At 33.2% G+C, this 11,007-nt stretch overlaps 1 pseudogene across 1 annotated transcript; it reads right to left on the reverse strand.

Moving 5' to 3' along the window:
• Positions 1-7,321: 7,321 nt before the first annotated feature.
• On the reverse strand, positions 7,322-10,655 carry LOC18594606 (G-type lectin S-receptor-like serine/threonine-protein kinase At1g11330; annotated as a pseudogene). The gene is made up of 7 exons (XR_016027438.1): positions 9,254-10,655; positions 9,054-9,158; positions 8,768-8,976; positions 8,468-8,678; positions 8,085-8,154; positions 7,827-7,977; positions 7,322-7,733 (listed from the first exon to the last, which is right to left on the reverse strand). The product of XR_016027438.1 is annotated as a G-type lectin S-receptor-like serine/threonine-protein kinase At1g11330 (transcript).
• Between the last annotated feature and the right edge of the window lie 352 nt (positions 10,656-11,007).

Consider the following 11,007-nt stretch of genomic DNA (forward strand, 5'->3'; position numbering starts at 1 on the left):
TCAAATTTTGACCATAACTCATGTTAGAAAACTCCAAATTCTACGATTCTTTTACCATTGAAAAGCTGAAAGATAGAGCTAAAACTTTCATGAAGATCACTTTGCTCAGTTCTACCTCAAAAATAGAGAAAATTGCATTGGAAAATAGCTAGACTTACTATTCCTAGAATAGCAATTTTAAGGTTGACAATTGATGTTTGGGCCTCATTATAGTGTTAAGCCCAATAGTTAGAATTAGTAGGTTAATTTAGAGACTTGTAGGTTAAGATTGTTAGTATAAAAGGATATTTAAAGAGAAAACAAGTTAGACAACTTTTGAAGATTCAAGAGTCTGAAAATGGAGGCTAAAACTTAGAAAACAAGCTGCAATTAATCGTTTTGTTTTCTTCCTTAGCTTTTAGCTTCTTGTTACTTTCAATGGTTGAAATTTATATAATGTTATTTGTCTTTGCAATTATGAGTAGCTAATTTTCTTTTTCTAGGATTGTAATTGAACTCACATGTAATCTAAGTTTTTAATCTCTTTTTTGCTTATCTTTAATGGGAATTGAATTGTTTATTCTAATTTGTTCTTAATGGTTTTAATTGCATGATCACCAATTAAATTGATTTAGAAGTCTAAACAAAATTAGGAAAGGGAATTTAGTGTAAACTAAAATTGGGATAACATATGATCATATTAATTGATTTGCATATAGGATAGTGATATACCTATAAGCCATATGTAGCCAGATTAGAGCCTGAAGTTAATGAGTCTATTTTAATTTTAATTTACATAGGGATATAGTGTTTTGATTAAAATAGATATTTTTATAACGAGTTTGGAAACCCTTGTAAATAATTGAGAACTCTAAGTTAGCAACTCAACCCATTGAAATAAGTTAAGGAAGAGAGCTAAGATTTAGATGTAGTGTGAGAGATATTGTAATCCTAGGTTTGTTTGATTCGCTTTTACCTAATTATCTTGTTGCTTTAATTTTTAATTAGATTTGTTTTAGTTGAGTGAGTTTTAGTTTAATTAGAACTCGGATTTTAATTATTTGAATAAAACTAAACTTCTAATTTTAATACTTAGTAATTTTCTAGATCGATTCTCTGTGGGATTGATACAATTTATTTGGGAGAGATGGAATTAGTAAAGTATAAGATAAGAAAGAGATGGTGATAAAGCAACAGTTCCAATTGTTTCTGGATATGTGACACCATTAGCATTAGCAATATTTGTTTGCCTTGGTTGAGTGATCTCTGAAAATTCATTAAAATTGAATGTCATGTGTTTGGTTGCCTCAGAGTCGATTATCCAATCATTGTCATCATATTTGTTAGAGCTAAGTAATGCTTGACCATAGTTACCTTGATTATTGAGAGTCGTTGAATCACTTAAAGATTCTACGTGTGGAGTGAAAGATAATTGAGTTTCAAAGGTTGTAGCTTTACCCAAGCCTCTATCAGAGGTAGCAACTTCATGATGTTTTCGTGCCTTAAGTTCATTCTACCAGTCTGGATACCCATGTAACTTAAAGCAAGTTTCATAGGTATGTTTCATGTTTCCACGATGAGTACACGTTATCCTTCTGATTGTAGTTTAGCCTTGGAGGTTGTATTTAACTTTCCATTACTTATAGAGAGAGAATCTGTTTTTGAAGGTGGGTGTTGCTATCCCATCTTGACTCCTTTAAAAGCCATAATAGCACTAGATGTAGTTTTTGTGCCTGTTATTATTATTGCCTACTTGATAACTTCTCGTAAAACGTGAGCATAAGCTTGTTCTACTATTAGAAACGGTTTCAACTGCAGCACATCACTTTGAATCTTGTCTAGCTAGCCATCTAATCCATCAAGGAAGGTATAGACTTTATCTTCTTGTAAGATGGAATTATATTTCTGTATATCAACAACACATTCCATTGGATTAGGACAACAAAAGTCAATTTCTTTCCACAAGCCTTGAAGATCATTGTAATATATTCTATGGATCCTCCAACTTGTCTCATTCTAACCACTTGTCTCATAGATCATACACTTGGGATGTGTCAGTCCCATCAAAATAAGTTGTAGCAATAGAATCCTATACCATTTTTGCAGTTGGAAAGTGAATGAAATTGCTAATCAAGGCTGGATCGATAGAGTTGATCAACCACCCTTTAACAATTGCATTATGAGTTCCCCATTTTTGAAACATTGGGTCCATTTGTTGAGGTAGTGGAAAGTTTCCATTAATATATCACAATTTATTTTTGCCTAAGATATACATTTCAACAACTTGGGACTATAAATCCTAGTTGGTGCCATCTAACTTAACGCTGATCTATGCAGCAAAGGAATCATTGCCTGGTGCGTGTGGTTGATACTGATTTCTAGTTAAAACCTCAATCATCCTTGTTATCAGATCTTCTAAAATAAGGTCTGTATGGTTGTCGCTGTGTTTCACCACATCAATTGGTTCCACCATGGTTTCAATTAGTTTTGGAAATTTTTTTACAACGTTTGGTTGTAGCAGAGGTTTTAGGATCTTGCTCTGATAGCATGTTAAAAGTTTCTCTATTTTCATATCTTTTTTATTACAGTGTTGAATGCAATAATATAATAGTACAAAGAGAGAGTTTAGGAAAACTATTTTGGGCTGGTCATTTTCTAAGGCTAGTATTATGGTTGACCGTTGAAAAAAGGGATTTTAAGACAAACTGCTCCTATAATCTCTCTACTTTGTTTCCTATTGATGACTCATTTCAACATAAGTAAAGTATTTGACTTCTTGAATAAAGCCAACTTTAATGAGCTTAGTGACCTCAATCTTGATTTAAGAAATCAAGTTACAGTTAAGGTTACGTTGAGCTTGCTTGATAGGTCAAACACCTTTCGTTTACAATCGAATGATGCACAACAACTTTAGGATCAAGTTGTTGAAGGGGGTTTCCATGGGTTTGAAGTTTTTGATCATTCCAAAGCCAAGGCATTGTACATTTCATAAAAGAAATTCATATTCTCTTCAATATAAGCTTTGCTAATTAGGCAAAGGATAAAGGGAGTTGTTTGAGTATGATTCCATGTATAGTAGCCAAATGTGAAAAGTAAGAAAGAAAACAGAGTGCATAAAGAATTAATGATAATATAAGAGAGAGAGAGAGGAGATCTTGGTACTTGTTGACGGCCAACAATTTTTTCTTTTCATTTCTGATTTCTTAAATGACTATATTATGTTATAACTTTCTTTTGTTTTCTGTCACGACCCGGAACTCCCATCGGGCCCGTGACAACCGCCGCGACGTCTCGATAGGCACTCGTTACCCCGAATGTCGATCGGAACCCCGCAAGGCTTATCATCAGCTTTCGCATCTCCCCGGTGAGCAACAGTTATTAAATCTTACATTTCAAAAAAATCATAAGTCGTTTCCAAATCAAAACAATAAAATATTATTTTCTAGCTCACAGGGGCATTTTCATCATTTTCTTCAATAATACCGAAACTCGCTAAAAACATGGTGTAAAAGCTTAATATGTTCATACATATTTTAAATTAGATAACTAAAGTATAAAATTACTTTTACAATGACATGTGGGCCCCCAACTAACCAATAAGATGTGAGTCTGTGAACCTATAATTTTGATAATGCAAGGCTAACTGAAGTCCTTGATGCAATCGGCTATCTACCGGTTATCCCGAACCTGAAATGTGGGGAATTGAGGGTGGTAAGATTATAAAATCCCAGTGAGTAAACAGACACCATCTAAACAATCTAAAGGCGAGTAAATGGAGACAATTAAAAAATAATTAACTTCAGCAAATTTTTCACATCACGAATATTCATTTTAACCAAATAATCAATATGGCTTGTGAATTACTCAAAACTTGGCTCATGCCAAATCCTGTACTCGGTGACACTGGACCAGGGGTATCCAACCGAGTTCGCCAAGGCTGTTAAAAATTCATATTTTGCATAAATCATATTTTTATTTTGAAACATAGCCGTTCCTTGGCGTTGGCTGAGTCTCACTCTCACGCGGTGGTCCATGTGAAGTGCACTAAAAAAGCCCACCTCAGGAGATATCCTACGCGCCTTTACGACCGAGGTGAGAATATAAAGGAGTTTACCGTGCCCCTCTATAAGGCTGACCCACGGAACCCCCCACCACTGCAGTGGCTAATCTTTTATCTACCACCTGATTTATAAATCTTTTTCTACATGACATGGCAATTTATCACAACCTAGCATCTCAAGGCTAAATACACAGTACAAATAATTCTAACATCAAAATCAGTTTAGCCATTCATGCTCATTTATTGTCATAAGCCATTCAATTTAAAACCATAAATTTACAACACAAGCAAGCAATCTCCAATTACTCTATTTTCAAAACCAGTATTCGATTTTTCAGAAAATTTATAAAATCATTTTATAAAATCACAATTTCTCTTAAAAGATAACAATTTACCATTTAAACCCATTTTCCATAAAATCACACAATTGTATAAAACTACTCTAGATAATTAAGATGATAATAAGTTTACTCATAGTTTCTGAAAACTAAATTCGGGTACTCCAACTATTACTCCTCGAGTGCGATTTCTTTGCCCTTGACAGAGGATTCGCCACCTTGACAAATTGTACAATTAAGACGTTTACTACTTTGGTACTAAACCAAAATAAACTAATTTATACTACTAATGAATGATATGAAGTGCAAAATGTCTAAATTTTGCCTAAACGAGATGTTAGCCTATTTCGATCTTTTACCCGATAAATCAATATACGCGTCCGTTCAAACTCCAAATTAATTTTTTTCAATTTCTATACCTCAATTGTACCCAAATTGACTTAATGTTCCTCAGTGTGGTGCAAATTATCAGTTTCAATAACAAATTACGAAAATACCCCTAGTGGGTAAAAATTTATATTTTTACTCCGAAAATTCTCATTATTTTTCTATGTTCATAATTCATCATTATTCATCATAATTCCTGAAATAAACATCAAGATCAGCAGCCAATATGCCCCTAGAAAATTTGGCATAATGGGTTTCAATGGGAGAAAATTATTTCTCTAGCTTATTTTTGCTATATTTCAGTATAACCTAACTAAAATCACTTAATTCAATTAAAATCAACCAAAACTCAAGTTCAAAACTCATCCATGGAGGTTTGGCCAGCATGGGTGTCCATAACCACTTTCTAATTTTGCATGAAAATGAGAAAAAAATGCATGGGTAGTGAAAATCACAAGGAAAATCAATGAAATTTACCTTTTTAATGCTTGATTTCTTGATTTCTCTTGATTTTCCCCAAATTTTTTCAGCTAGGGTTCTTATTTCTTTTCCCCCTTTTTCTCTCCTGGTTTGGACAGCTGAAGAAGATGAGAATTCTGGAATTTTGACATTTTTAAAGGCTAAAATAAAATAATATTATTTTATTCATTTTTTTAATTAATTCCTTAAATTCTAGCCATCCATTTTTTTTCAAATTTTCACCATACACTTGTCCCATATATCCATAGCTTAGATAAAATTCTCAGACTTATCCAAAGTCTTGGTGGAGTAATTTTTGAAATTTACACTTTTGCCCCCGTAAAAGTCAAAAATTACATTTTTGCCCCAAAAACTGAAAAATTGCCCATAGACATATTTTTCATCCCTTATACTCATACCATTCTTCAATTTGTCAAATTTGATCTAAATTCTCTCAAAATCTCAAATTTTGTCCGTAGATGGAAAAATTACGATTTTGCCCCTATACTTCAAAAATCACCGAAATTAAACTTTTTCACTGCCAAACCCTCAAATTATACTCAAATACTCAAATTATACTCCAATAAGTTAAATGGGGCCAAAAAAAATCTTTTCTCAGAATTCTCATTTTGTCCCCAAGTGGCAAATGACCATTTTGCCCTTGGATAGTGAAAATTTCGATTTGACTCCAAATTGATTCTCGAACTCTGAATTACCATTTTGAGTCATCCTTGAATTGTGAAACTCTTAATTTCACCTCAAAATTCTTATTTGAACTAGTTCGAGGCTTAATCGACTTAATGGTACCATTAGGGGCAATATCGTCTTTTAACGATTCTTCGAACTTCCTAAACATGCAAACATTCTATTGAGCATGTAAATGACGTCGTAACTATTTTGTAGAACAGGGTTTGACATTTTCTAAGTAAAGTACCAAGATCAAAGAAAAAACACAAGCATAATAGTGTGTAATAGTCATGGATTTAGAAATAAATAGTCTACCAATTTACTTTTAAAAAAAAAAAAAAACCAAGACTACCAATTTGATAAAGACCACAAGCATTCTAGTAGTTAAGAGAAAAACCAAGCCTTTTTTTATCATTTCTTCTAAAAGTAATCTTTTACTGTTGCTTTTTTTGGGTTAGTGTGATGATGCTAATTGCCCATGAACACACAAAAAAATTAAATTTAAAAATAAAGACAAAAAAATCAAAATTTTTTTAAATAAGAAAATGAGATAAAAGGAGTAATTAGTTATAATATATTTTTTTATTTTAGACATAAAATTTATTTAATTTTTATAATTTCATGAAAATATATTTTTTAACTTACATATATATATATATATATATATATATTTCATATCTTTATAATTTAAATGTTAACTGATTAAGAATCGATCAAATCATGATTTACGAATATATTATTTTTTAATATTATTATTATGAAACTCAAATATTATATTTAATGATCCACATGCAACAACAGATGTGTAACATAAACTAAACTAGTAAGATATAAACGAGCTAAGTTATTTGAGAGGTAGATCTTGATGAATATGTTCAACTAAGTTCCAGCTTTTCAATATTCAGCTCAAGTGACCCTCTAGCCTAATCGAGTTTTTAATTTTTTTTAATATTATATATATATATATATATACACACACACACATATACACACACACATAAAAGAGTAAAACTACTCCTCATGAAAAATATATATATATATATATATACACACACACACATATAAAATAAAATATATTCACATGTTTTCCTAATTATATAAATTTTAATTATTTCAAGCTTTAGATCAAGCTCAAGTTAAATCTGAGTATTTTATTTTAATTGATCATAATCGCGTCTAATCAAATTGAGCTTAAGTTGTTGGATTATTTTTTGAATCGACCTCACAAAAAAAAAAAAAAAACCAGCTTGCCATTTATATGCTTGACTCGGTATGCCTACACCTCTAGAATCCAATTGTTTATTTGAAATCCCTCATTTTTTTTTAAAGTTACTTAATTTATCTTTTTACTTTAATATTATATTTGATACACTAACAATTTCTATATATTTATAAACAAATTATTTTTAAATTTTCCAAGGTAACTTAATTTGTAATTACATACTATTTTACATCTTTAAATTAAAAAAAGTTTAATTTACGTTGAAATGATAATAAAAGCAATTTGCTTGCTATCGGCCATCAAAGTCTGTAATACTTACATCATTCACCGAAAATTTATCTTCATTATTTGGGAGGGACTCAACATCTTGGTTAATTTGTCTTTCAGTGAAAGCAGGCTGTTTTGGAGGAGGAAGATCCACAATCTCACTGTTAAGCATTGAAACTACTCTTGACATTGTAGGCCTCTCTTTAGCAAATTCTTGAACGCATAACAATCCCACATGTATGCATCTCAAAATTTCTTTCTCATCATAGCTCGGATCAGAAGCCTCTATGTCTACTAAACCTAAAATGTTGTCTTCCTTCCACAATTTCCATGCCTGAAAACACAAAAGATTGAGATAACTGTATTAGACGTTTCAAAATTAGCACTAATTGGGCCATAATATGAGCCAATCATTATGTAGACTTACATATCCCAAAAGGCTAAAAGAATGCTGATTGTTGTAAAAGCTTGTGTTTTTTCTTCCACTAACAATCTCTAATAATAGAACTCCAAAGCTGAATACATCGGACTTTTCTGAAAATTGTCCTTGCATTGCATACTCAGGAGACATGTAACCACTGTACTTTAACATCAAAATAACATCATACACCATATTTTACACACACGTATACTAGTAATATATTATGAAAAAGAAAAATTAGTTGATAGAGAATCTTCAACTTACTAAGTTCCCATGACTCTTTTTGTGTTGGCATGATTTTCGTTCCCTCTAAAAATCCTTGCCATCCCAAAATCTGAAATTTTTGGATTTAAATCTTGATCCAGTAAAATGTTACTTGCTTTTAGATCTCTATGTATAATCCTTAATCTTGAGTCTCGATGAAGATAAAGTAATCCTCGACTAATTCCTTCAATAATATTAAAACATTTTTCCCAATTCAAGAATTGTCGTTGGACTTGATCTAGAAAAAATTAAATAAAAAGACCAGAAATTAACCATTGAGTGCTGTAGCCAACTTACTAACTCGAAGTTGACCAAAGAAAGCAGTGCAATAAATCTTCAAAAAGGAATTAACAAAGCAGTGCAAGAAATTAGCATGTTCTAACCGAAGAGAAAAGCATCCAAGCTTTTGTTGGGCATATACTCGTAGACTAACATCTTCTCTTCTCTTTCAACACAACAGCCAAGTAATCTAACAAGATTTCGATGTTGGAGTTTAGAAATCACCACCACCTCATTCATAAATTCTTCTAACCCCTGGCCAGAGGCTCTTGACAATCTCTTCACAGCTATTTCCTTTCCATCTTGCAATGTTCCCTGCATAGAAAAATCAGCTAGTTAGCAACCTTTTTGTTTTAGATCAAACGTTAGCAACTTAGTAGAAATGTCATCTGTCAGACGATTACCCTGTATACTGGACCGAAACCACCGTGTCCTAACTTTTCTGTAAGATGAAAGTTGTTTGTTGCACTTGCTAGTTCCTCAAAATTGAATAGCGGTAACTGCTGGAGTTTAACCTCAAATAAATTTTCTCCAACCACATTGTCACTAGAAAATTTTGCCACGGCTTTTCCTATGTCGAATGGCAACATCTCTTTGGTTTTCTGTTTCCTTCCTGAGATAGAAAATCGTGAGATGAAGCACAGTTACCTAAAATAATTGTCACACTAGTGGTAAAGATGGATACAGTACCTCTATGTTTAGCCATCCAACTCCGTAAGAAAAATGTAGCGATTGTAATGATGATTATACCCACGATCACGGTGATAATAACAACTTTACTTTTCTTCTTTCTATCTGCAAATTGAGAAACCTAGTTAATAAAAGTGCAGCAGCAAAAACATAAAATTGAAGAAATTTAACAATATCTGGTCGTACTTCAAACAATTTACCAAGTTCTGAAGATGCCACACGAATGTAAAGATCCACTCCCCGACTGGGGAATTTCTGTATGTCAATTAAATTTCCGCTCCATAACATACAACCAATGCCAACATCATATGCATAAGCCACACATGAACAGTTCTTAAGCATTGTTCTTCGCAAGTTTCTTCAAGTGGAGATGACCACTCTGCAAAGGCTGGCACTTTCATCATCTCTAGCTTCAAAAACCCATCGTCTTTGCCTACGTCACTGCCATTGTTTACTTTTTGGCACCCTAATGGGGTAGTCCTAACACATCCACTAGCCCAATTTTCTCTATTCCATTCCTCTCTATTCTTAGGCTCAAATCCCCTCAAACAACTGCAAATTGATGGTTTCATTGAATCACAGCTTCCAAATGCTCCACACTTTCCATAAACATCACAATCATTTTCTAGAATAGGCCAATTGTTGGCCCAGTCCCCCTTCCCCTCATCCCAATTTTGTTCGACAATTTTTCCTTGAGGATTCAATTCAAAGTAGGCCAACATAGACTTATTAGCAAGAGCATAGGAAAGATAAAAGGTTTCTTTTTGGTCATCTGCAACAAGGCTAAATCCATTAAGATATACAGAATTCATATGTAACATTCCGATGAAGATTTGACCATTCCACGGACCAGTCCGAAAATACGGCTGGTTGTTGTTCCAAATGATAACTTCAGGAATGTTGAGAGGCTCAAGGCTAAGAGAGAAGTTACCGTCGGATGGATCAGAAGGGCTTTTCCAGGATGACAGCTGCACTCTCTGACCCGTTCTTAGATCAGTGCTAATCTTCATGGTTGGCGTGTAGGCGTTAGAAGGATGTTGACAACTCTCCCATATGCTCCCTCCATTGTCATCATCATCATTCTTCAGGACAAGGTTTCCAGAGTCTAAAAGCAGGGCACTTGTATTAGAAATCAGATTTGTAACATTTGATGACCAAAGAATCTCTTCCTGTCCATTCAAAACAACAAGGTTGCCATCCTCCGATATCTTCACAACCCCAGAGGAGTCCTTGAGAGGCTTGTTTCTGTTTGCTACCCATACCACAGTTTGTACAGGTATGTGATTGTACCATATCCCTACATAGCGATGGGTAGAATTAGCAAAGTTGAAGAATCCCAAGAGGAAAACTCCGTTCTTGGAGATTATAACTTCAGGATCTTTGATGGATTTGGATGGTGTGATAGTGTCTAAAGCAGTACCAAATTGTAAGCAAAAACAAGATGGTAGAATTAGAGCTAATAAAACTATGCCGACAGTTGTTTGCCCCATTACTGACTTTCTTGTTGTTCTTTGAGTATGCAGGGCTTGGAGGTGAAGCTATGAATTGATATTTCTCTATTGCTCTCCTTAAAAAATTTTTTAACATGATTTAGTTGTGGTGGACAGGAAGTTCTAGACCTTGACTATCCAAGTCGTCTCATTCTTCTCACCGTTTTTCAACAATTATAGTGCTTAACTTTTCTCTATAAGACAAATATACCTTGGGCCATCCAATATTCCAATATAAATTAGAGAAAATTATGAGAAATAACTCTCCTCATAAAGTGGTTTTAGAAATAACCACTTATATAAAATTATCTGTTTTTATCCGAAAACAAGCATGAGTAAACCTCAATGCCTTGAAAAACATCATGACAAATTAATCTCCTGATATCTCCCTCCTGCCACAGAGAAAATAAATGCTTAGCTATTTTAGCTCGCTCAACTCTCTCAACTCTCTGAACTGTATCAAC

Source organism: Theobroma cacao, chromosome 7, assembly GCF_053813885.1.
Source record: "Theobroma cacao isolate CCN51 chromosome 7, ASM5381388v1, whole genome shotgun sequence".
Taxonomy (NCBI): domain Eukaryota; kingdom Viridiplantae; phylum Streptophyta; class Magnoliopsida; order Malvales; family Malvaceae; genus Theobroma; species Theobroma cacao.